Source organism: Stenella coeruleoalba (genome assembly GCF_951394435.1).
Source record: "Stenella coeruleoalba genome assembly, chromosome: 6".
Taxonomy (NCBI): domain Eukaryota; kingdom Metazoa; phylum Chordata; class Mammalia; order Artiodactyla; family Delphinidae; genus Stenella; species Stenella coeruleoalba.
In genome coordinates this window covers 46,182,033-46,208,558 of record NC_137151.1, presented here as the reverse complement: position 1 = coordinate 46,208,558, position 26,526 = coordinate 46,182,033, and the positions used below count along the sequence as shown (strand labels likewise).

General features: G+C 38.9%; 1 long non-coding RNA gene across 1 annotated transcript in view; it reads right to left on the bottom strand.

The window, feature by feature from the left end:
* Window positions 1–14,543: 14,543 nt before the first annotated feature.
* LOC307187498 overlaps window positions 14,544–26,526 on the bottom strand; it is a 40,094-nt gene continuing 28,111 nt past the window's right edge. The window contains exons 2-3 of the long non-coding RNA XR_013828624.1: window positions 15,067–15,170; window positions 14,544–14,638 (exon numbers count right to left, since the gene is read on the bottom strand). This is a non-coding gene — a long non-coding RNA (uncharacterized lncRNA). The remainder of the gene's footprint in view (window positions 14,639–15,066; window positions 15,171–26,526) is intronic.

Below are 26,526 nucleotides of genomic sequence, written 5' to 3'. Positions count from 1 at the left end.
CCAATGGGTTACAGCAGCATGCATCATTATTTGTTAATAAAAAAAATTCCAAGCAAAGGCAAAACATTCCAGGATAGCTGCTGGACATTAGATTTCTTTCATTTCCCTCAAAGCTAAAGCTGCCCATAAAGTTCATCTGGTGGAGATTTTTTGAATGCATTTTACATTGAGATAGCAGCAGGCCAGTCCTATCTACAGAAAACTGCGTTTGGTTCTACTGCGAATATGTGCTTTTTTTTTCCTACAGTTCATCTGTTATCAGAGAACTAATAAAGGTGCTTCTTTATGTCACTGTCATGCTTTCTAGAAAAGGGAAAAGAATAATAACATAAACTTCAACATCTTCCCTCTCTCAATTAACAAAGATCTTACAGCTCTTTGATTTAAAGTACATTTGCATTAGACACCATTTTAATCTGGCCATGACCCCTGGATTACTTCAGGAGTGGCTCCTCCTTCATTCTAGGGATTTCGGTGGAAATGACAGACCCAGTGTCCCGCCAGCTTCTGCTGTGGGAGCGGGCAGGAGACCCAAGCCTGTTCAATCATAGTATCTCATCCTTCTGTCTTACAGTGTTTGATGCAAGTGGTGGGCAATGATCTGGACAAGGCAATTTGGAACCATTCAATGTGTGTGTGCGCGTGGGGGTGGGAGGAGGAGAGAAATGGCTTATTTATTTTTTGCATTCAAGATGTAAGGATGCACACTTGGGAGATACTGGCAGTTATGTCTTCTGACAGGTGGAGATAGCCTGCTTAGGGTACGAAAACATGACCCTTACCCATAAAGAGAAGCAGAGACTAGCATAGTTGAGAGATGGTGAATAAACCCTAATGATATTATTTGCACCCCTGAACTTAGCTATGCCTGAAGTGACAGCCATCCTTAAATTTCCAGGTATACGAGCCAATAAATCCCCTCTTTTTTTCTTAAGCTAGTTTGAGTTCTTGCAACCAAAACAGTATGCATCAGAGTGACATTATGATGAAAAAAACTAAGTGTTATGGCTGTTTAAGTATGAAATGTCAGGGTTAAATACATAAACTCATGATCTGTTACCACATGGGAAGTAGATTCTGGACATGGACCCTCTGACATCTCTCAGTGTTTTCTGCCCTAGAACACTTGAAAGTTCTAGCAAATCATTTTATTTCATACTCTCCTATTTTAAATACAACTTTCAGTTGATTCACAATAAAAGTACTAACGTGGTGGGATGTCTTTTCCCCTGTCAATTTCCCCACATTCTCTTCCCATGTGGTTTCAGGTTAGAGGTGGCCACAATTGAAATTTGAGCCGGATTTGGCACCAAAAGGCAGCCACTTCTAGGCTCAGAGGATTGCTGCAGGGCAGGTGCTGTTGAACCTTGTGCATATTGTCACAGACCTGCTGTTGGCAAGGAGCACCTCCTGGGCCCACAGCACCTCCAGCTGCCATCGAACTCCTTCAGCTTCTGAGAATCCTGGGCCGGGGGCACATACAGCTCTGTAGCAGAGGATGCTGGCTTATCTCACAAGTTGCCCAAATCACTGGGACTGGAGGCAGTGCTGATTAGGTGAACTTTCAGTTTTTCCTCGCAGGCTGCAGTTTGTCCTTGGTTGCCCTACTTCATTCTCTTCCTGACTGCTGATGCTCAGGCTTAGCACCAGATTTAGAGGCAGCAGACATCCATGACTGCATAAGGCTAATGCCTACAGTAGTGAATTCCTTGTTCTCTGTCACTCATACTGGCTTTGCCTGTCTGATGGAACCCTAACTCACAAGCAGGCTGTTTTTTGTTATTCATTTCTAAAGCAATCTGAGAGCTTCTCTCTTATTGGGAAACAACACTGATGAAGTTGAAAAAATACAGGCTTTGTACTCAGGCTTTACATGCTACCTTTGGCACTTTGGTGCTTGTTATCTGTGTGTCTTTGACCAACTTATTTGATCTCCTGATGCCTTAGTTTCTTCAGCTATCAAATGGGGACGAGTATATCTGCCAATGGGACTGCTATTGGGAGTCACAAAGAAATAGCATTTGTTTTGCCACTAGACTATTGTTCATTATTGCAGTCCCAGCATCTAGCTCAAAAATTACTATATTGTACCTATTCCATAATCTTTTCTAAATTGATGGATAAATGAGTATGTGCTTAATTCATGTTATTCTCCTCATTCTTTATTTGAGGAGTTGTGGTAGAGTAGATTTTTGCTCAGATAATACTTAGTCTCTCCCTCTTCAACATCTCCAAGAGAGAAGTTTATTTCCCTCTCCCGTTGATGTTGAACTTAGCCATGTGACTGCCTTGGCCAGTGGGATGTTAGAAATATGAGCAAAGGTTTGACATGTGTGTCCACACTAAGATTTTCCCACTTTCTCTTCTGTCTCCATCAAGAAAAGAATATACCCAAGTAGCTACTGCTTCAGCCTGGGCCTCTGAATGAGACCAGTGAATGAGAGCAATTCTGGTCTAGTCTGAAGCAAAGACACTCCTCCAGCTGACCCACAGATATGTGACTAAGAATCAATGCTTATCTTTCTGACTTAAGTACTGGGGTGGTTTGTTACAGAACACTCGACTGATACAGAGGGGGTTAATTGTAAAGATAGAACATATACTTATAGATTTAGCATGTAAAAGAAACTTTAAAATTCACTTGGGTCAATGTGCCTATTATAAATTAGATAGATAGATTTGAACAATAGTTTAAGACTCTCTTTGGTCAGATTAATCCATCTTCTAACATAGCCCATAAGTACCAATTCTGGTCATAGTCCTGAAATAGCTGGAAGGGGCATTCAAAGAGCATAAGACTTGGCAGCTATCCTCGAAGAGTACAAGAATATGTCCTTAAGAAAAGTGAGAATCTTCTTTAAAAAAAAAAAAGATACCTCATCTCAGAGTCTTCAGCTGGCTCAGTAGGATCTTTTTGTTACTTATCATTTGGACATGTAGAAAGAATTCTGCACTACTTACAGGCCATGACCTTGGAGAAGAAGAAAGTCAACTTCATTTCCTCATCTTTAAAAGGAGGATATAATAGTTACCACCCAATGGAGTTGTGAAACCTAAATGAAAGCATGAATACAAAGCTCTTAGCACACTGTCTGGCACATAATAAGTGGCCAGTATCAGTTAGCCCTTGTTGTAGTTGTTATTCTCATGTGTGACAGAATGTTTGGGTAAGAGGCCGGGTTAATTCTGCCATGCTAAGCCATGGTGAAGTGATAAGCATATCATAATTTTTTTTTTTTTTACAACTATTCTTATGGAGTCTGTTGGATCAGATTTAAAATTTCCTTTCCTTGGGTAAGGAATCCAAATACTCTTAGTTATCTTAGCTGTTCACTTATGAATTATCTACTATTTTTTCACATTTCTTATTTTATTTGTAAAGACTATGAATCAAGGAAGGTGTGATCTGAGCTAACAACAGTGGGACAATAATAGCCTGGTACAGAGTACATATTTTATGATTTTATTTTATTTTTTCTGGCAATATTCATTCCCATCCTATCTTTCTCTATTCTTAGCCAAAAGTTTGGTAGGTGGGACTTACCCTATTTTCAGCCCTGGACTGGACCTTGTTTGGCTTTTCAGTGTCTCTTCCCTGTGGCCCTTGTGATTGGTTCAGAGTTAGGCATGTGATCCAATCTGGACCAGAAATATCCTGAACCAAAATTTGTATTTGACTGTTGGAGTTTTTCTTTTCTTGGCTGGCAAGATATTAAGATATCAGCTGTGCAGTTGCTGCAGATGGGGCCACTAGGGGCAAAGACATGGAGCTAGAGAATAAAAGCAACAGCAAGGAAGGTAAAGTGTGGAGATGGAGACAAGTTGCCTCACAGTTAAAATCCATGAAGCTGCTAAATTCAGCCTTGCCTCAAGTCGGAACTGCTTCTGGATTTCAGCTCCTTAAGCACTGTTTAAAGCAGCTTGAGTTGGGTTTTCTGTTATCTGCAACATAAAGAGTAATGCACCTACATGCCACAACCTTATCTATATATGACCTGTGAAGAGCTCAAGTGATCAATAATAAAGATAAGGTTTTAAAATACCTTTTTTAAAATAAATGAAAGTTCTGCTTTAGCACTGTGGCACATTCAGCTGGCTGCCCATTTTTCACTGTTTTTTTTTCCTTCCTTTTGACTTCGGGTGTGTAGCAGAATAAGGATCCCTTAACTACACTTTCAAAACACTTTCTTAAGAAAATATAATGTAAGACATAATGCTAGATGAAAAAGCAGGACAAAAAATTTCTATATACATACACACATATAATACGTGTATAATTCTATATGTAGTATAATGTCAACTATGTAGACATATATAGGAAAATATTACTTTTATAATCAAAATATAATAAACATTTTAAAAAGTACTTCTTCCACTATTAACATAGAATGCTGTCCTTTTTAGGCATGAAACACCCCCTCACTATCTAGACAGTCCTTGTGACACTTGTGTTATGCTCATTTGTCACACAATCATTTCACTTTAGAACTAGATTGTGATCAAACATTACAGCACATTAATTCCCCAGTGAGACAAGTTAGAATATAGTGTGCCCTACTGTTTTGTCACATTTTCCCCTTGTTATTGTAACATTCTTTTAACATCACCAAATTTGGTTCTTTTATCAAAATGATTGACTCCTAAATTGGAAGATTTGTTTGATGGTTAGGCTCCATATCTGGAGTTAGAGAGTTCTGCTTAAGATTTATAAGAGCATGTGAGTGGCGTTATCATCGTCAGCCTTACATAACACATATATCAGGTACAAGGTTTCCCATTCTTGAAACTGTAGTTCAGAAACAAAGAGAAAGTAAAAGAAAAACTTTCCATTCTTGAAGGTAAGTATAAAATGTTTTAGTGATTTTTTATGCACTCTCTAATCATTGCTAAATTTTATTGCTCTTATTTTGATATATACCTTTAACAATATTTGTCCTTCTGGTGAAGCAAAGGAAATGAGTTGTTCAAGGTAGAGGGCTAATAAAGCTGACATCAATTTAATAAGAATTTTGAAATATCATTGACGTGGTTGATTTGTAAGCTCCATGACTAATTTTGTTGCTTTTAATGGTCATGAGAGTATGTTTACACTTTCAGGAGTACAGACAAAGTGATGGAGTGGTTAACAGGAGGGGAAAAAGTCACAAAAGGGTATGATGCATACGTCTTCCTAATGAGTGATATAATAGCTAAGGTGTTTTTAAAATGTGAGTTATTTTCTAATGTCTTTGACCATACATAGCTTCTTAGGGCTGAGACTCTTAGCCTCTGAGATGCAGCGTTGAGGGGTTGTGGTGAGAGAAGAAAGAAAAGAGAAGTGGAAAACAGCCTTGAGGATTTGCTCTGTGCTGGTTCCACAAGGAGGTGAGAATACTGTAGTTTTCTCAAAGTTGACTTTTAAAACTCCGATGATACAATGCAGCCACGGTTATATAATACTGGTGACAGAGAAAAAAAATCTACATTCATCATTTAGGTTCTTTTGGTGTTGTAATGAGTGAGCTACTCAAGGTCATTATTCGAACTAAAGTATAAACCTAATTCACAGTAAAATAAGACAAATTATCACAGGATGTTACTAAACTTTGATTCAACCTAGATGTTAAGTCATGTATCTTGACACATTAAATCACAGTAAATGAACATTTCTTTTTCTATCAAGATATGTATCCTAATATACTCAATTATAGATAAGATGATAGATTTCTGTCAAGATATTTACACTAATATGGCCTGGCCCACCAAGCTGAGGTGTTAGCGCAGCCATTTCTCACTAGGCACTCTGTTCTTCATGCCTCTGCATGAAGCACCCTGTGAACAAGTGAAACTTGACAAAGCACAAAGGAAAAGAAAAAAAAAAAGTAAGCTGCAAACCCTCTGAAAAATATGCCTCTGCACCTCTAGCTCTTGAGGAGGTTGGCATCTTCAGTGGAGTCTCCTACTGCAGGGTGACCTTCAAGATGGTGGAGGAGTAAGATGTAGACATTCACCTTCCTCCCCACAAATACACCAAAAAAAACATCTACATGTGGAACAACTCCTACAGAACCCCTACTGCATGATGGCAGAAGACCTCAGACTTCCCAAAAGGCAAGAAGATCCCCATGTACATGGCTGTGTGGCTGACAGGGTCTTGGTGCTCCAGGCGGGTGTCAGACCTGAGCCTCTGAGGTGGGATAGCTGAGATCAGGACATTGGGCCACCAGAGACCTCCTGGCCCCATGTAATATCAATCGGTGAGAGCTCTCCCAGAGATCTCCATCTTAACGTTAAGACGCAGCTCCACCCAACGGCCAGCAAGCTCCAGTGCTAGATGCCCCATGCCAAACAACTAGCAAGACAGGAACACAACCCCACCCATTAACAGAGGGGTTGCCTAAAATCATACTAAGTTCACAGACACGCCAAAACGCACCACTGGAGAAGTCCTGCCCACCAGAAAGACAAGATCCAGCCTCACCCACCAGAACACAGGCACCATCCCCTCCACCAGGAAGCCTACACAAGCCACTGAACCAACCTCATGCACTTGGGGCAGACACCAAAAAAAATGGGAATTACAAACCTGCAGTCTACGAAAAGGATACCCCAAACAGAGTAAACAAAATGAGAAGACAGAGAAATAGGCAGCAGATGAAGGAGCAAGGTAAAAACTAACCAAACCAAACAAATTAAGAGAAAATAGGCAGTCTACCTGAAAAAGAATTCAGAGTAATGACAGTAAAGATGATCCAAAATCTTGGAAATAGAATGGAGAAAATACAAGAAATGTTTAACAAGGACCTAGAAGAATTAAAGAGCAAAAAAATAATGATGAACAACATAATAAATGAAATTAAAAAGACTCTAGAAGCAATCAATAGCAGAATAAGTGAGGCAGAAGAACTGATTAGTGACCTGGAAGATAAAATAGTGCGAATAACTACTTCAGGGCAGACCTGGATGATACAATAGTGGAAATAACTACTTCAGGGCAGAGCAAAGAAAAAAGAATGAAAAGAATTGAGGACAGTCTCAGAGACCACTGGTGCAACATTAAACACACCAACATTTGAATTATAGGGGTTGCAGGAGAAGAAGAGAAAAAGAAAGGGTCTGAGAAAATATGTGAAGAGATCATAGTTGAAAACTTCCCTAACATGGGAAAGGAAATAGTCAATCAAGTCCAGGAAGTGTAGAGAGTCCCATACAGGATAAATTCAAGAAGAAACATGCCAAGACACATATTAATCAAACTATCAAACATTAAATACAAAGAAAAAATATTAAAAGCAGAGAGGGAAAACCAACAAATAAATACAAGGGAATTCCCATAAGGTTAACAGCTGATCTTTCAGCAGAAACTCTGCAAGCCAGAAGGGAGTGGCAAGACATATTTAAAGTGGTGAAAGGGAAAAACCTACAACCAAGATTACTCTACCCATCAAGGATCTCATTGCGATTCGATGGAGAAATTAAAAGCTTTATAGACAAGCAAAAGTTAAGAGAATTCAGCACTACCAAACCAGCTCTACAACAAATGCTAAAGGAACTTCTCTAGGCAGGAAACATAAGAGAAGGAAAAGACCTATAAAAACAAACCCAAAACAATTAAGAAAATGGTAATAGGAACATACATATCGATAATTACCTTAAATGTAAATGGATTATATTCTCCAAGCAACAGAAATAGACTGGCTGAATGGATACAAAAATAAGACCCATATATACGCTGTCTACAAGAGATCCACTTCAGACCCAGGCACACATACAGACTGAAAGTCAGGGGATGGAAAAAGATATTCCATGCAAATGGGAACCAAAAGAAAGCTGGAGTAGCAATTATCATATCAGACAAAATAGACTTTAAAACAAAGACTATTACAAGAGACAAAGAAGGACACTACATAATGATCGAGGAATCCATACAAGAAGAAGATATAACAATTGTAAATATTTATGCACCCAACATAGGAGCACTTCAATATATAAGGCAAATGTTAAGAGCCATAAAAGGGGAAATGGACAGTAACACAATAATAGTAGGGGACTTTAACACCCCACTTTCACCAATGGACAGATCATCCAAAATGAAAATAAATAAGGAAACACAAGCTTTAAAAGACACATTAGACAAGATGGACTTAATTGATATTTATAGGACATTCCATCCAAAAATAACAAAATACACTTTCTTCTCAAGCACTCACAGAATATTCTCCAGGATAGATCATATCTTGGGTCACAAATTTAAGCCTTGGTAAATTTAAGAAAATTGAAATCATATCAAGTATCTTTTCCGACCACATGCTATGAGACTAGATATCAATTACAGGGAAAAAAATGTAAAAAATAAAAACACATGGAGGCTAAGCAATATGCTACTAAATAACCAAGAAATCACTGAAGAAATCAAAGAGGAAATCAAAAAATACCTAGAAACAAATGGCAATGAAAACACGATGACCAAAAACCAGTGGGATGCAGCAAAAGCAGTTCTAAGAGGGAAGTTTATAGCAATACAATCATACCTCAAGAAACAAGAAACATCTGAAACAAACAACCTAACCCTACACCTAAAGCAACTAGAGAAAGAAGAACAAAAAAAACCCAAATTTAGCAGATGGAAAGAAATCATAAAGATAAAATAAGAAATAAATGAAAAAGAAATGAAGGAAACAATAGCAAAGATCAATAAAACTAAAAGCTGGTTCTTTGAGAAGATAAACAAAACTGATAACCCATTAGCCAGACTCATCAAGAAAAAAAGGGAGAAGATTCAAATCAACAGAATTAGAAATGAAAAAGGAGAAGTAACAACTGCCACTGCACAAATACAAGGATCATGAGAGATTACTACAAGCAACTATATGCCAATAAAATGGACAACCTGGAAGAAATGGACAAATTCTTTGAAAAGCACAACCTTCCAAGATGGAACCAGAAAGAAACAGAAAATATGAACAGACCAATCACAACCACTGAAATTGAAACTCTGATTAAAAATCTTCCAACAAACAAAAGCCCAGGACCAGATGGCTTCACAGGTGAATTCTATCAAAATTTAGAGAAGAGCTAACACCTATCCTTCTCAAACTCTTCCAGAATGTAGCAGAGGGAGGAATACTCCTAAACTCATTCTACGAGGCCAACATCACCCTGATACCAAAACCAGACAAAGATGTCACAAAAAAAGAAAACTACAGGCCAATATCACTGATGAATATAGATGGAAAAATCCTCAACAAAATACTAGCAAACAGAATCCAACAGCACATTAAAAGGACCATACACCATGATAAAGTGGGGTTTATCCCAGGAATGCAAGGATTCTTCAATATATGAAAATCAATCAGTGTGATACACCATATTAACAAATTGAAGGATAAAAACCATATGATAATCTTAATAGATGCAGAAAAAACTTTCAACAAAATTCAACACCCATTTATGATAAAAACTCTCCAGAGGGCTTCCCTGGTGGTGCAGCGGTTGAGAGTCTGCCTGCCGATGCAGGGAACACGGGTTCGTGCTCCGGTCTGGGAAGATCCCACATGCCGCGGAGCGGCTAGGCCCGTGAGCCATGGCCGCTGAGCCTGCGCATCCAGAGCCTGTTCTCTGCAACAGGAGAGGCCACAACAGTGAGAGGCCCATGTACCGCAGAAAAACAAAACAAAACAAAACAAAAAACTCTCCAGAAAGTAGGCATAGAGGGAACTTACCTCAACATAATAAAGGCCATATATGACAACTCCACAGCTAACATCGTTCTCAATGGTGAAAAAGTAAAACCATTTCCTCTAAGATCAGGAACAAGACAAGGTTTCCCACTCTCACCACTATTATTCAACATAGTTTTGGAAGCTTTAGTCATGGCAATCAGAGAAGGAAAAGAAATAAAAGGAACCCAAATCAGAAAAGAAGTAAAACTGTCACTGTTTGCAGATGTCATGATACTATACACAGAGAATCCTAAAGATGCTACCAGAAAACTTCTAGAGCTAATCAATGAATTTGGTAAAGTTGCAGGATACAAAAGTAATGCACAGAAATCTCTCACATTCCTATAAACTAATGATTAAAAATCTCAAAGAGAAATTAAGGAAACACTCTCATTTTTCACTGCAACAAAAAGATTAAAATACCTAGGAATAAACTTACCTAAGGAGAAAAAGGACCTGTATGCAGAAAACTATAAGACACTGATGGAAGAAATTAAAGACAATACACACAGATGGAGAGATATACTGTGTTCTTGGATTGGAAGAATCAACATTGTGAAAATGTGCACACTACCCAAAGCAATCTGCAGATTCAATGCAATCCCTATCAAACTACCACTGTCATTTTTCACAGAACTAGAACAAAAAAATTCACAATCTGTATGGAAACAAAAAAGACCCTGAATAGCCAAAGCAACCTTGAGAAAGAAAAACGGAGCTGGAGGAATCAGGCTCCCTGACTTCAGACTATACTACAAAGCTACAGTAATCAAGACAGTATGGTACTGGCACAAAAACAGAAATATAGATCAACAGAACAGGATAGAGAGCCCAGAGATAAAGCCACACACATCTGGTCACCTTATTTTTGAAAAAGGAGGCAAAAATATACAATGGAGAAAAGACAGCCTCTTCAATAAGTGGTACTGGGAAAACTGGACAGCTACATGTAAAAGAATGAAATTAGAACACTTCTTAACACCATACTCAAAAATAAACTCAAAATGGATTAACGATCTAAATGTAAGACCAGACACTATAAAACTCTTAGAGGAAAACACAGGCAGAACACTCTATGACATAAATCACAGCAAGATCCTCTTTGACTCACCTCCTAGAGAAATGGAAATAAATACAAAAATAAACAAATGGGACCTAATGGAACTTCAAAGCTTTTGCAAAGCAAAGGAAATCATAAACAAGACCAAAAGACAACCCTCAGAATGGGAGAAAATATTTGTAAACAAAGCAACTGACAAAGGATTAATCTCCAAAATACACAAGCAGCTCATGCAGCTCAATATCAAAAAAACACAGCCCAATCCAAAAATGGGCAGAAGACCTAAATAGACATTTCTCCAAAGAAGATATACAGATTGCCAACAAACACATGAAAGGATGCTCAACATCACTAATCATTAGAGAAATGCAAATCAAAACTACAATGAGGTATCACCTCACACCAGTCAGAAAGGCCATCACCAAAAAAATCTAGAAACAATATATGCTGGAGAGGGTGTGGAGAAAAGGGAACCCTCTTGCACTGTTGGTGGGAATGTAAATTGATACAGCCACTATGGAGAATAGTATGGAGATGCCTTAAAAGACTAAAACTAGAACTACCATACGACCCAGCAATCCCACTACTGGGCATATACCCAGAGAAAACCGTAATTCAAAAAGACGCATGCACCCCAATGTTCATTGCAGCTCTATTTACAATAGCCAGGACATGGAAGCAACCTAAGTGTGCCTCGACAGATGAATGGATAAAGAAGATGTGGCACATATATACAATGAAATATTACTTAGCCATAAAAAGAAACAAAATTGAGTTATTAGCAGTGAGGTGGATGGACCTAGAGTCTGTCATACAGAGTGAAGTAAGTCAGAAAGAGAAAAACAAATACTGTATGCTAACACATATATACGGAATGTAAAAAAAAAAAAAAGTTCCGATGAACCTAGGGGCAGGACAGGAATAAAGACGGAGATGTAGAGAATGGACTTGAGGACATGGAGAGGGGTGAAGGGTAAGCTGGGACAAAGTGAGAGAGTAGCAATGACATATATACACTACCAAATGTAAAATAGATAGCTAGTGGGAAGCAGCTGCATAGCACAGGGAGATCAGCTCAGTGCTTTATGACCACCTAGAGGGGTGGGATAGGGAGGGTGGGAGGGAGATGCAAGAGGGGGGGATATGGGGATTTATGTATACATATAGCTGATTCACTTTGTAATACAGCAGAAACTAACACACCACTGTAAAGTAACTATACTCCAATAAAGATGTTAAAAAAACCCCAAAAACCTCAAAAAACAAAACAGAAAAAGATATTTACACTAATATACTCAATTACAGATAAATATTTTTCTTTTTCCTTGCTAAAGATTTGTAGCAGAACTTAATAGATATTGTGTTCATGGAGAATGCTTGTCAAATATCCACTGAATTTACTATAATATTTGAAACAATATACGTTGACCAAGGTTAGTTACATTTTTAGTTCCTTCCTAATATAAAGGCCTTACTTCACTTGTTCTTACCTTATATCACACACACACACACACACACACACACACACACACGCACGCATGAGCATGCACACACATACAAATCCTTGGGTACTTTACATATCTAAAGAAGAAATTTTACATATGGCATTTTTTCCCCACTCAGTGTTAAGTTTAACAGTTGTTTTAGAAGTTATTAACAGACAAACTGACAAATTAAAAATTCAAAAATTTAACTGTCGTTAGTGGCAGAGAATATTTTTAATATAATTATCAAGCATTAAAATCCATACTGAAAATATGAAATCTATCATCGTTTTCCCCAAACCTGTGATGGTGCCAGAACTTTAGCTTATTTTCCATATTTACAATTAAATATGTTTAAGACTTCTTAGAGGCCTGGAGAGATTGTACCTTAGAAACTGTCCATGGTTCTTTAACTTACAGTCTTTTTAAAAACTTACTCTAGGGACTTCCTTAATAGCGTAGTGGTTAAGAGTCCACCTGTCAATGCAGGGGACATGGGTTCAATCCGTGGTCTGGGAAGATCTCACATGCTGCAGAGCAAATAAGCCTGTGTGCGACAACTACTGAACCTGCACTCTAGAGCCCATGAGCCACAACTACTGAGCCCATATGCCGCAACTACTGAAGCCCACGCGCTCTAGGGCCTGCATGCCGCAACTACTGAGTGCGCATGCTGCAACTACGGAAGCCCGCACACCTAGAGCCTGTGCTCTGCAATGAGAAAAGCCACTGCAATGAGAAGCCCGCGTGCCGCAACGAAGAGTAGCCCCCGCTCACTGCAAATAGAGAAAGTCCGCACACAGCAACAAAGACCCAACGTAGCCAAAAAAACCCCAAAAACCAAAAACAAACTTACTCTCTGTTGTGATTTCAATAGTATACTTTAGATCTTGAGAGCATGGACTCTGGAGCCAGGCTGCCTGGCTAGGCTCCCTATTAGCTATCTAACCTTGTTCACATTATTTAACTTCTCTTCTCTCAGTCTCCTCATTTGTGAAATGGGGATCATTGTATACTTCATCATAGGGATGTTGGCAAGACTACATAAGCTGATAAATGTAAACCATTGAGAATTGTGCCTGGCATAGAGGAGGCTTGATCAATATTAACAATTTTGGTGATTTTATTGTACTCTCTCAAGGGTTGATTTAAAACAATCAAATTCATATTACTTTATTATGCTTTCAAATCACAATATGTCACACCAAATATATATTAAGAGCATCAAGCCCTATATTATTCTATTTAAATGAAAAGTTCAGAACATCTAATGAATACTTTCAATAACACTTTCTATTGCATTCTGTAAAGAAGACAATTAATTAGTTAAAATGAGATTTTCTTCATCGGTGTCACAAATATTCTGATAAACTTGAAATAAAGTATTTAATATACATGTTAGAGGAAGCATATAAGTCTAATAAAAGAACTTTCTCATTTCCAAGGTGCTTGTGATGTTTAATTAGTTAACATTTGAAAAGTGCTTTGTGGATTAAAAGTGCTACACAAGTGCTAAATCTTCATTGTTAGTAACAAAAGATTAAGTTAGAAAGAACACATCAAGAATTTTTTACAAAGGAATTGTATTCTATTGTAATTTTTGCTTTTCAACTTTGTGGAAAACTGCCATTAAAGTTTATTCTCCTAAGAGATAAAAGCAGAGCACTTTCACTGGAAACCTCAGTTCAGTTAACCCAGTGATAAATGGTGGGACTTTGACTAAGCCACTCTAAACCAATACTTTTCACTTTCATTATTACTGAAGTGAAGGTAATGATACTTAACCCCTACCTACTTAATGCATATTATGAAAATAAATACTTCTGTAAGGTAATGACATAAGCTTTGAGCTCTTTGCAGGACAGTACAGTTTGTAAATGTTATGGTTATTGCTCAGGGACACCACATTCCCCAAGTGTTTGGTGCAAGGGTGTTGAAGCAGGTGAAGAGTCTTTGCCTACAGCACTGATTGCAGAGCCAGTCAGTCTCCTCTCCATGACCCTCCATCTCCTCATAAGGAGGGCAAGCTACAGAATCCCCGAGCTGCAAGTGCTCTTAGAGACCACCTACTCCAACACTTTCATTCCCCAGACACAAGTAAAATCCACTTTGAAAACTGTAATTGCACACTATAAAGGGGTGAACTATATGGTGTATGGATGACCTGGCAATAAAACTGTTTTTTAAAAAACATCTGTGTAAGCAAACGTGTTTGTGTGTGTGTATGTGTGGTGCATGTGTGTAAACGTCTGCTTCTTTGGCCATTCTCTAAACTGAGTGGCAAACCTGCTTTACTCACCCTGTTCTCATTCCATTTGTGGTCTTTGATGGATTGTGGAATGCAGTGATGTTGGTCAGACAAGGACCCCAGATGATCTCTTCTTTCTTAAGAGCTAACAGCAAAGAGTGAAGAAAAGTTATTTAGGCTCTTTTTTCAAGAGGCTCTGAGAAGGTCTTGTTTACACTTCAAAATTTCCTTTCCACACTCTTCCCCAACTCAGTTCCTTACTCAGTCCCTAACTGTTGGTTTCTGACATTTTACCTGGGAGCTCCAATCTTTAGCTCAGTTGTTCTCAACTGGGAGTTCTTCACGGGGCATTTGGAAATGGGAAGAGACACTTGGATTACTACAGCCAGTTGGAGCAGGAGACAGGGATGATGGCAAATGCTCTTCATGAGCAGTCAGTCATGTGTAAGAAAGAACTATCCTACCCAAATGGCAACAGTGCATGTGGTGAGAGACACTGACAGAGGCTAGCTTAAGACTTTGGTTTCTTTTAACATGTCAATACTGAAGCTGTCATTTTCACTCAGAACTTACCGTAAGTTCCATCTTCTTTCCTTAGAAATAGTTTTGATATGTAGACTGGTTAAGAGATGGTGGAAAGAGCACATGCATGTGAACTCCCTGGAAATGATGCTCTCCTGGGGGAAGAAGATGGGAAGGGAAGACTCTGTGGCAGGTACTGTTGGTTGGCTGACCCACAGCAATTTCCAACTCCCTTCCTTCTTGTCTCCTTTCACTAAAGACGCTAGGAAAATGAATTTACTTCCCCAGATTTCCTGACATCTGGAAAATGTGACAAACTGCTGACCAATGAGATGTAAGTAACACCTTGCCTGGGGTGGGAGTAGGGGTTTCTGGTAAAGTACTGCTTTCCTGGTAGGAGGGGTGGCTGGTGTTGCCACGTCCCCTCTTTCCTGCCCTGGGTATGGATATGATGTCCAGAGTCATCCTTCAACATAAGATGAAAATCAGGCTGAGGAAAAGCAGTAAACTGAGTATGGTAAAGGGGAAGAGTAGAAAGAGCCTGAATCTCAGAACATATTTGAGCAGCAGAACTGATCCTGTCAAATGCTACCCTTGATCTTGTTATGTGAGAAGTAGACATTTTTTATTGGTTTGAGCTTGTTGGTTGGGTTTTCTATTATTTGTAGCTGAGCACATTCCTAAAAATATAGAATCAAAGGTAAACTGCCTATGTATGCATAATTGTGCATATATCTACCACTGCCTCTTCCCAGAATATCTTGCCAATGGGGATTGCTCTACTCTGTGTTCCAAAGAGTAGCCAAACCTGACAAGGCCCTCATTTAACTACCTTCAAAATTTTTGAGAGTCTACTACTTGAAAAGCAATTTAGCAGAAATAAAAAGATACGGTCCCTACTTCAGTGAGGCTGAATTTTGAGACAAATAAGGGAGGTAAATGATTTTACTAAATTATTCTGATCTGGTCTATATAAGAACCCTTAATATAGTCAATTTGGAAAGTATAGAACAGGGTTTGGAAGAGGGAGAGATTGGAGACAGAGAGGCCACATAAGAAGTTACTGCAATCATTTAGGTGAGGGCAGTGCTCATAATCTGTTTCAAGAGATGCCATTGCTCAGTGGCTGAACAGATGATATAAGGCAGAATGTCTGAGTTATCAAAGATACTTTTCTTTTTACTTGAAGAATTGGCCTTTAAACTGCTTTCCTACATTTTCATGATCCTGCTTGCTGGAATCACCTATTCTCATATTAAAATTTGATTAAGCATCTGTGATGTGCTTAGTGGGAGAAAGTGTTGCTTGGCAGTTAGGAGTGTACACTCTGGCTTTGAATTCTGGCTCCACTATTTACAAACATGGATTTGAACACCTCTGTGACTTAGTTCTGTCATCTGTAAAATGGGGATAAAATTAATGCTACTTCATAGTGCTGTTGAAATGATTATACGCAATAATACATGTTAAGTGCAGACAGCAGGGCCTGGCATACAGTAAGTGCTTAATAAGCATTAGCTATTATGTGTACAACATTGGATGAAATCCTTGGGAATGCAAAGAGGGGTACAAAGAATGTTAGGGCCATAATCCTACCGTTTAGGCGTTTAATAATGTTGGGGAAGAGATAGGAAGGGACGATTCGGTTAGCTAAAGTTACCTGGAAGAAGGAGAGGAATTGAGATAAGTCTAATTGTGGCAACTCTGACATGAAGTATGTGGTTCTGTATGTACCTCAAGCCAGGTTTTAGACCTGGTGATTCTAATGTGCACAGACATGGATTACTGCCCAGACTCTTCCCGGACACTGTGAAGCTCAGAGCGCAGCTGCTGTCAGGGCTGAACAATTTTCCTGAGGCAGCTGGGAGGTGAGCTTTGGGCACAGAGCCTCTGAATAAGGTAGAGTTGAGTCCCTCTGCTTCTTGGGACTGGGGAAAGAGATGTGATTGGCCGTGCTTCCCCTGTTGTCCAAAGAGGATTTGCAGTAGTTTATACAAAATACAAAAGGACAAAAAAAAAAAAAAAAAAGAGGAAATTTTAGGGTAAAATGAAAGAAATAAGAATATGAAAACAAGATTCAGCCTGAATTATAAATGCTTGGAGAAAATTTGTTGGATAATCTTAAACTGGAAGGAGAAAACTGAGTAATTCAATTTTAAGCTAACAGAGAACTGATCAAAATATTTTATACAAATGGCTTGTCTTTGTCTTCATTTTTTTTCCCATAAAGGTGGCAATATATTATATTTTTTTAACCAACAACATGTGTAGTTTTATATAAGCACATTGTTAATCTCAGTGCTCAGGAATGCATAGAACCCAGCATCATCTTGTATGAGTTTTCTGAGATTGGATTACATCATTACGCCCACATAAATATGTAAACTTCATGCTGCATTTATTTAACACAACAAGACCCAGTTACTAAAACATCCTTTGTTCCTTTCAGTTTCTACCATATGATATTGTTTAGAGGAGGGTTTTGGTTCTAAGCACATAAGACATTTTTTAAATAAACGAGAATTTACTTTCTTTGTGAGGATGTGGGTTGTCTATTTGAAGCACTAGAAAAGCCACTCTTTTAGGCTTAATGTTTTTATTTGCACAGAGATCTGCAGTAACCTTCAGTGAGTTGTTGTAAGTGGGTATGTGGTATCTTTCAGTGTTCAAATAGCCAGGATTGGAGAAGTCCTTTCTTTGCATTTCCTCCTTTCTCCTGTCCTCACACATATGTATGGGGCCACAAGCAGATCCTATTGACTCAGCCATAAATGGGGGCAGATGGACCTATGACAGTCCTCTACCTGTTTTCATCACTTCTATTTGCGAGTGCACATTCCAGGTCAGATGGAGAATTCAAGGAAGGCAAAACTGACTATCATTCAGAGATGTAGCCACAGGACTTAATTCTTCCCCACTGAAAGGCATAAAGGTGTGCTTCTTTGTGATTCTGCATGTTCCTTTAGCATATTTGAAGCTAGAGAGGTGAGATACAGAACAAATGAAAGTACTAATGAGAAACTGTACAAAAACATTGTCATTCGCGTATCAGAGAGGTTCTATTGCAATGAGTTGAAAAAGCATCATTGAAACTAGTTTTTTCTTTTAAAAATCCTTTTTGTCATTTATAATAAGATTTGAGATTGCCTTTTTCTGTAACACAGCAAAGATGATGAAAAGAATTTCTAACTACAAAAAGGCTATTAAACAGACTTTTTAAAAAAAGCAGATTACAGGGTTTTGTTTGTAAGATTCACAAACATGTTCATATTAAGTAGTTGGTGGTAAAGTTGTTAAAATGGAAAACAAAAAGAATAATACAAATTTTCTCCATTTTTGTGTGATAGAGGAAAACAGAGCTAAGAACATTTGCAGGTAATCAATATGCCATCTTAGCTCTGTAATTAACAATTTATTCTTTGATGTGCTTTGAAATACTTATAAGCGGGGTGGGGGGGGGGTGTGTTCCCTAAATAAAAAGCCTACTTTTTTCATCTTGCTGTTTTATAGTGAAGACCTTAAATTATTTTTATTTAAAAATTAAATAAAATTTTGTGAAGCTTAATTTACTATACATTTATAGTAAATTATTATGAGAGAGAGAACGTGACTAGCTTTTGTCTTTTTCTCTCTCTTTGAATTGACCTCATCCATAATGAAAGTTGGTGGTTATTATGCTCAACCTAACTCCTCTATTTAAATGCACTTATATCTATACTTGTAGTTAAAAGGGAGGAATGAATAATTTCCTTTATTTTCAGGAATAAGGAATTATTGAAATTAGAAAGGTGTTTATATCATTGTATTCACATCCATGGCTAGTTTTATGATTATTCCCCATGTTTCTCCAGGTACTTTTTTCCATCTCACTATGAATTATTTGAGTGATTGGGTTCCCCATAATTGGCATAATAAAATATTTTATGATGGAGTAGGGGAAGACTTCTCAGCTTGTGGACCTTAAATGGTATGGGAATATTTGAGTATAGGTGAAGTTTTCTCTTCTGTTCTTGAGATAAATGAACAAAGACAGACAGGTTTCCGATATCAGAACTGAAGGATATTTGAGTATCAAAAATGCATGTAGTACTGTGCAAGAGGGAGCCAAGAGAATCAACAAGACATAGTCTCCAGGAACTTGAAGCTCATAACCTAAGAATACAACCTGCCTGTTCCCAGCTCTGTCTCAGAGGTGGTCAGAGCCTGCCTGGACTATATTCAGGGCCTGGACCATTATGTTTGTGTCCCTACCAGAAGCAAACCTGCAAAGAAGGAAGATGCTTTCCATGCTTAAATCTATTCGTTATTTTTCTACTAGGCTACCTTACTGTTAAACAGAAAGTGGTCCTCTAAAGCACTGTTTGTTATTGTCTCTTTTATTAAATGTTAAGTCCCAAAGCAGTTCTTTTGTTGTTGTTTTTGCAACAATGAACTTTTTGTATTAGGTAGTTGGTCAGCTTCTCTATAATCATGCTCTATATCCATAAACTAATAATGAACAAAGCTACAATAGGGATACAAGATCTCTGAATTAAAATTATTTCCATGCTTTATGACGTTTTACTACTCAAATCAATTTTTCCCCTTTACACTGATGATATTTTACGGAACCAGAGTTTTGTCCATGGCATAGCATATGGTTTCATCTTTTTGGGGACATCAAAAGTTCTTCACATGCTGCCCTCCTACTTCCAGTGTTACCTCACTGACTACAATTTGCGCAAACAATCTTAGATGTCATGAAATTGCAACCATGAAACTGCTGTCACGTTTAGCCTCTGTATCTTACTGGAAATGTGTCTGATTAAGTTTGGCTACCTGGGGGTGGGAGAGGGGACAGATACGTATTGTTGGCAAAGAGATGAGGAAAACTAAGAATGTCTATGGCCACAGGGGTTCTTCCAGGCAGACCTACCAGGCCAAGGAAGCCCTGCAACCTTGACAGTGGGAGGAAAATGCTATAGGGTTCTTTTTTTTTAAGTGCAAAAAAAAAAAAAAAGATTGGAAGGGCCACACAAGGCAACCTATTTCACATTTTTGATCAGAGAAGGCCCTATCTAGACACCACACTGAAAAAAAATCTTCCAACTTATGACTTTTTAAGAAGTAAATGATTCATGCAAACTTAAAAACACAAAATGAATTTTGAATGCCCTGAAGTTTAGAAATATAAAAATATGCTTTATTCTAATGCCATTGAGCATAAAAATGTTATATAAGGGGAGTCTAAGGATGGTATGCCAAAACAGTATTATAAATAGTGAGTTCAGATAGATAATGGAGGCTTGAGGTCAGCTGAAATATGCAGGGAAAGTTATGAGGAGACCACCTAAGAGACTTGAGGAATTGGTAGGATTTAGACAGATAGGCATGATGGGCAAAAAATAGCATAAGCAAACACAAGAGAATGGGGTGTTTCATAGCATGTGTTGTGGAATGAATGGTGAGAACAGCAGAGTCCTTTCAGCTGGGCAGCTCAGGTGGGAAGGGCCAGTGTGTGGCAGTCATGTCTGAACGTGTGGTTGAGGAGTTTGCACTTGATGGTGGTGCCACAGAACAAGTGATATATATATATAGTTAGAGGCATTTAACATAATCATGCTTTCTACAATGCACCTTTCACTTACAGTTTTAATATACTTGATTACCCTGTGTAATCTGTGAAAACTACACGGCATGTAAAAGCAAAGGGTGGAGTGAGATGACTAGTATTTATTACATGCCTGCCAGGCACTGTATACATACATATTTTTTAAAAGACACTGACTATTAGTTATTAACTATATGACTTATTCAAGTCAATCTCTCTGCGACTGTATTTACTTATAAATAAAATAAGTACAATAATATCCCTACAACTATGTACCTACCTATCCAACCATACATCTAGTGGACTGGGAAATTAAGGGAGAGTCTCTTTTGTGTTGAATACGTATAATGAATTCAACAAATATTTGTTCAGTGGATACTTAAATGGGCTATTTTGAGGACCAAATGAATTGAGTAAAAACTGAGAAAAGTCAACTGGAGAGTGATATATAAATGAAGGAAAAATCTCTTCCCTCTGCTTCCTTCTCCAGTTCTCTGCTGAAATTACACTAATTGCTGGTCTGAGTAGAGAATCATTCCCACCTCAAATTCAAACTACCCAACTTGAGCTAGGCCACTCTAGCACAGAAACTTTAATGGGCTCACCAAACCCATTTCCTTTTTATCTCTGGCAAACAGCTAAATATTTCCTTATCTCTCCTGCAATAAGGTGAGTCCATGTGCCTGAGTTCTAGCTAATGCTATGGGGGTAGACATGATATAGAGGCAAAGCCCCTAAAATCTCCAGGCAATGATCCTGAGATCTCCTTCAAGATTCTCACATTCTCTCTTTCCCCACTTGCTGGCTGCATGACACCTGGCGACTAGGAAGTCGTATTAGTTTGCTAGGATGGCCATAAGAAAGTACCATGGACTGGGTTGTTTAAAACAACAGATTTTAGTCTTTCACAGTTCTGGAGACCAGAAGTCCAAGATTAAGGTGTCTGCAGATTTGGTTCCTTCTGAGGGCCTTAAGCAAAGAATCTGTTCCAGGCCTCTCTCCCTGGCTTGTAGATGGGTTTCTAAATTTCTTCCTCTTCTAAGGACATAGTCATATTTGATTGTGCCCACCCTCATGACCTCATTTTAACTTAACTCTGTAAAGACCCTGTCTCCATATACGGTCACATTCTGAGGTTACTGGAAGTTAGTACTTAAATGAATTTTGTTGAGGGGAACACAAGCCCATAACAGAAGCCATTATGTTACAGTTGGGAGTATCTAAGCTCCCCTTTGACCCTAACATGCTTTGATTATGACATGAGAAACCTTTATAATTTAACTCATTAAGATGTTGGTGTTATTATAGCAGCTAGGATATCTTGACTAGTACAGAAATTGTTACCAACACTGGGCTGCTATATAATAAAACCCTAAACTATATGGCATTGGTTAGCGAGGCAGGGTAGGTAGCAAAGAAACTAATGTTAAAGGCTGAAAAAATGACAAACGATGACAATCCATGTTATATAGTAGCAAATGGTTTGATAAAACGGTCACCACTTATATTATGGAGGCAGATGATATCTCTGTTGAACAAATAGCTCTAGAGGAAATAGTTGGAAAGAATCAACTTAGTAGTGTATTGACTACTGTTGGCTAATTTTTGAAAAATATTTCAAAAGATAGATAAGGTCAGGAAAGAACTGGCCCCTTAGCAAGCAGAAATTAAAGTAATAGAGACTATTAATTTGGGGCCTTGAAGAGTTAACAAAGATGACCATTACTAAGCCCCAATCAGTAGAAAATAAGACTGAAAAAAATTTAAAAACCCATTATATCCAAGCATTTGGCAAAGATCAAATTAAGGATGTGGTTTTCCAATCAAGATTGATGGCACTGAGGTGACTGCCATTAAATTGAGATAGCAAGGTTCAGAGTGAGGAAATAAAGCATATTTGAGAATTATGTCTAGAAAAAAAATTGGGGGATGTTTACTTAGCTAACAGGATGAACATGAATACAGTAGAACAGAAATATTCTATGCTTTTGAGGGAACTGTATTACCAAAGAAACAAGCTTGGATTAAAAACAAATCTTGATTGTTTAAGTAGCAAGACAACTCTTGGGCTCCCAACCTGTTCCAATAGGAAGCAGCCTGTAAAAACTGTGCAGTCTGTAAGAAGGAAGTACTCCCAAGTACCCATTTCAGACATGGCCAAAGGAGATGTTGGACAAGGAAGAAGCTCCCAGTGGGTAGAGACAGTAGCCATGGATAAAATAGTCAAAGGAGTTCTCCCAAAGAGTAGAATCAGGGTCTGTACAAGAACATCTTCACCTACTCCACACTCCAGAGTGGTAGGCTCTCATAGTGTCTGCTGAGCAGGATTTTAGGATTGCTTTAACTCATGTCTGTTTCCTCTTCCCAAATGGGAGTGTTTTGGTGATAAGTATGTGCCCATTCCACCACTGAATTTTGGGAGTATGTGTGTTGAGAGGCAGATAATTTGTGGCTTTTTTAGTTCATAGTTTACAAGAACTTGAGAAATCCCATCTGGACCTGGTGGAGGGCCTGATCATTACTCAGAGATCCTTGTGTTTGGGCTGGATGCAGTGACTGAATGGAAAATTGGGGCTGTCTCTCATGGGAGGTGGTGATTTTGTTCTGCATATGGGAGGAGGGGGTAAAATAGGTATGTGGTGACCAAGACTGTGGCAGAAACACTTTCATGTGCTCACCAAATCTGTTTTATTTTCCAGCTGGCATGCAGCAAAATACATTTCCCAGCATTTCCTGCAGTTAGTTTAAGCCCTATAACTGAGTTCTGACCAGTGGAGTGTGGGTAGAAGTGAGATATACCTCTTCTGGGCCTGACCTCTAAATGTCTTACAAATCCTCCGTAATGCCTCTTTCCTCATTCTCTTGTTGGAGGAAGCCAGGGTGGTCTAGACACCACAGCTGAAGAGTAACGAAACTGGGGTCCCCGAGTGGGTACATGGAGCCAAGTAAAGCCCCTCACCCACCCTAACTTTTGCTCCCTCTGAACTCCACTAACCCTCATTGAACTGTGACATAAGTGAGAAATACATCGTTATTGTGTTAGGCCACTAAGATTTGGGGGCTGTTTGTTACACCAGTTGGCATAGACTGACAGGCATCAATGTTGCTAGATAATCCTTTTACTTTTTCTTGGTTTACACCTTCTCACATTCTTCACAATTTCCTCTTCACTAAGCTCATAAATTCAATGGAGGGATAGAAGATACAGTCAGCCTACCCTCAAACTTAAGGCCCCAATTCATCCCAACCCCCTCAATCTCAAAATATCCAAATTCCCTGAGAAGTAGTTTTGTGTACAATCTTAAGTAGTATCTCTGTGTGGATGACCCTAAACCTACTTCTTCAGTTTTGGCTGCTCGTGAATTGCAGACCTTAATTTCCAACTGGCTACTCAGCATCTTTCCAAAATCAACTTGAGTTTGATTTTCAAATAAGAAATACATCACTACACTCATCATCTTTCCCTCAAAATCTGGACCTCCTGGGCTTCCCTGGTGGCGCAGTGGTTGAGAGTCCGCCTGCCGATGCGGGGGACGTGGGTTCGTGCCCCGGTCTGGGAGAATCCCACATGCCGTGAAGCGGCTGGGCCCGTGAGCCATGGCCGCTGAGCCTGCGCGTCCGGAGCCTGTGCTCCGCAACGGGAGAGGCCACAGCGGTGAGAGGCCCGCGTACTGCAAAACAAAAACAAAAACAAAAACAAACAAACAAAAAATCTGGACCTCCTTTTTCAGTTAATGGGATCATAAGTCTTCCTGTAATCCAGCTAAAGACTTGAATCATTTCGATCCCTTCCACCATTTGACCCTTCATCTCCACTCTAACACCTGACAGTATTTCTTTGCTGTCTTATACATATTCCTTATGTTCCCTCTTTCATTAATCGGGACCTCCTCATCTTATCTCTGGTCCATTATGGTTTTACCTGACTCTAGTCTTCCCATCAACTCCATCCTTCTAATGCTTTCAGAATTACATTTCAAAAATTGTGGCTGAATCATGATACTCCTTTTCTAAGAAGCTCTTGTGTTCACTACTTACAAAATAAATCCAAATTCCTTAATTTAGCATTTAAGAGTTCTTATCCCTTTACCCCAATCTAACCTTTAGTCCCTACCTGTGTTCTCCAGCCACATCAGTATTCTCTATATTGCCATCTCCACTTTAACATCCCCTATTACTGCTACAAGGTGCTAACAAATGTTCTCAATTCTGTCAATGGCGTCTACCTCAGGATCACCAGAAAATTAAAAAAAACTTATATTCCCAGGCCACACCGTTATAGATATTGTGGTCCTTTTAATCTGTTTCACACCAACTATGCAATGCAGTCTCCTTTTTTCTTTGGTGGGGGTGTGGAATAAGAATTTTGAAAACTGCAGGGGCTTTAAACACAGGGTTTCTTGGGTATTTCACGGACTACTGAATCAGAATTTATAGGGTTAGGGTTTCCCCTGGCATTTCTGATATGCGACAGATTTGGGAACCTCTGGTAGGTAAGCTGAGAGTAAGAAAGAATAGAATAAGATATTAAATAGGTACTCTAAATAATACTGCCAAGGAACAGAAAAGGGAAATATTATGAAATCAGGGAAGGTTTCGCTGAGTCAGCATGTTTACAAAAAACTAGATATACTAGCATTTGGAGTTTGAAAAACAAAAGTCCCTTATCCTTACAGGATCTTCAATCGTTGGGAAGAATATGAAAATAGACATACCTTGTTTTGATTTATTGTGCTTTGCAGATGTTGCTTTTTTTTTTTTTTTTACAAGTTGAAGGTTTGTGGCAACGCAGTGCTGAGCAAGGGTTGTCAGACCAGGCTCAACTGCCTGATGCACAGCAAGCCAAAGGCTGAGATGCTGAGGTTTGCAGCAGAGTTTATTCACGAGACAGCCAAGCGAGGAAATGGGAGAACAAATCTCAAATCTGCCTCCTCAAACTCGGGTGCTCAGGATATTTATGGGATAAAGCTGAGGTGTGGGAAGCATGGGGAAAGGTGATTGGAAATAAGAAAAAGGTGAGATAATCTTCATTCTGGGCAGATGCAACTAAACTTCTTTATGTAACTCATGTTCAAAAAATGGCAGCCTTAGTACTTTCTGTGGGTGGAGTTTTTGGTCCTCTGACATCAAAAGGTCACCAAGAGGACACTTGCACATGCCCAGTTGGAAGGTCGGTTGTCCTAACCAGTGTTAACTGGCTGGAGCTTGAACTGGACACAGCTGGCTCCAAGTTCTTGAAAAACAACTCGGCAAACAATTTATTGTTTAGGCTACTTGATGCTTGGAGGATATGCAAGTTTTTTGTAGCAACAATTAAAGGAGCTTAATCAGTGAAGGCAGGTTACAAGTTTAATGGATCTGATGATTACCCTTAGTTTCACAAGTCTTTCTGCACCATTTTTTTTTTTTTTTTTTTTTGCGGTACGCGGGCCTCTCACTGTTGTGGCCTCTCCCATTGCGGAGCACAGGCTCGGGACATGCAGGCTCAGCGGCCATGGCTCACGGGCCCAGCCGCTCCGCGGCATGTGGGATCTTCCCGGACCGGGGCACGAACCCGTGTCCCCTGCATCGGCAGGCGGACTCTCAACCACTGAGCCACCAGGGAAGCCCTCTGCACCATTTTTCCAATGACATTTGCTCACTTTGTGTCTTTGTGTCACATTTTGGCAGTTCTCCCAATATTTCACTTTTCCATTTTATTGTATTTGTTACGGTGACCTGTGATCAGTGATCTTTGATGTTACTATCACCAAAAAATATGACTCCCTGAAGGCTTAGATGATGGTTAGCACTTTTTAGCAATAAAATATTTTGTAATTAAGGTATGTACATTGGGTTTTTTTCGACATAATGTTATTGCACACTTAATAGACTACAGTATAGTCTAAACATAACTTTTGTAAGCACCAAGAAACAAAAAA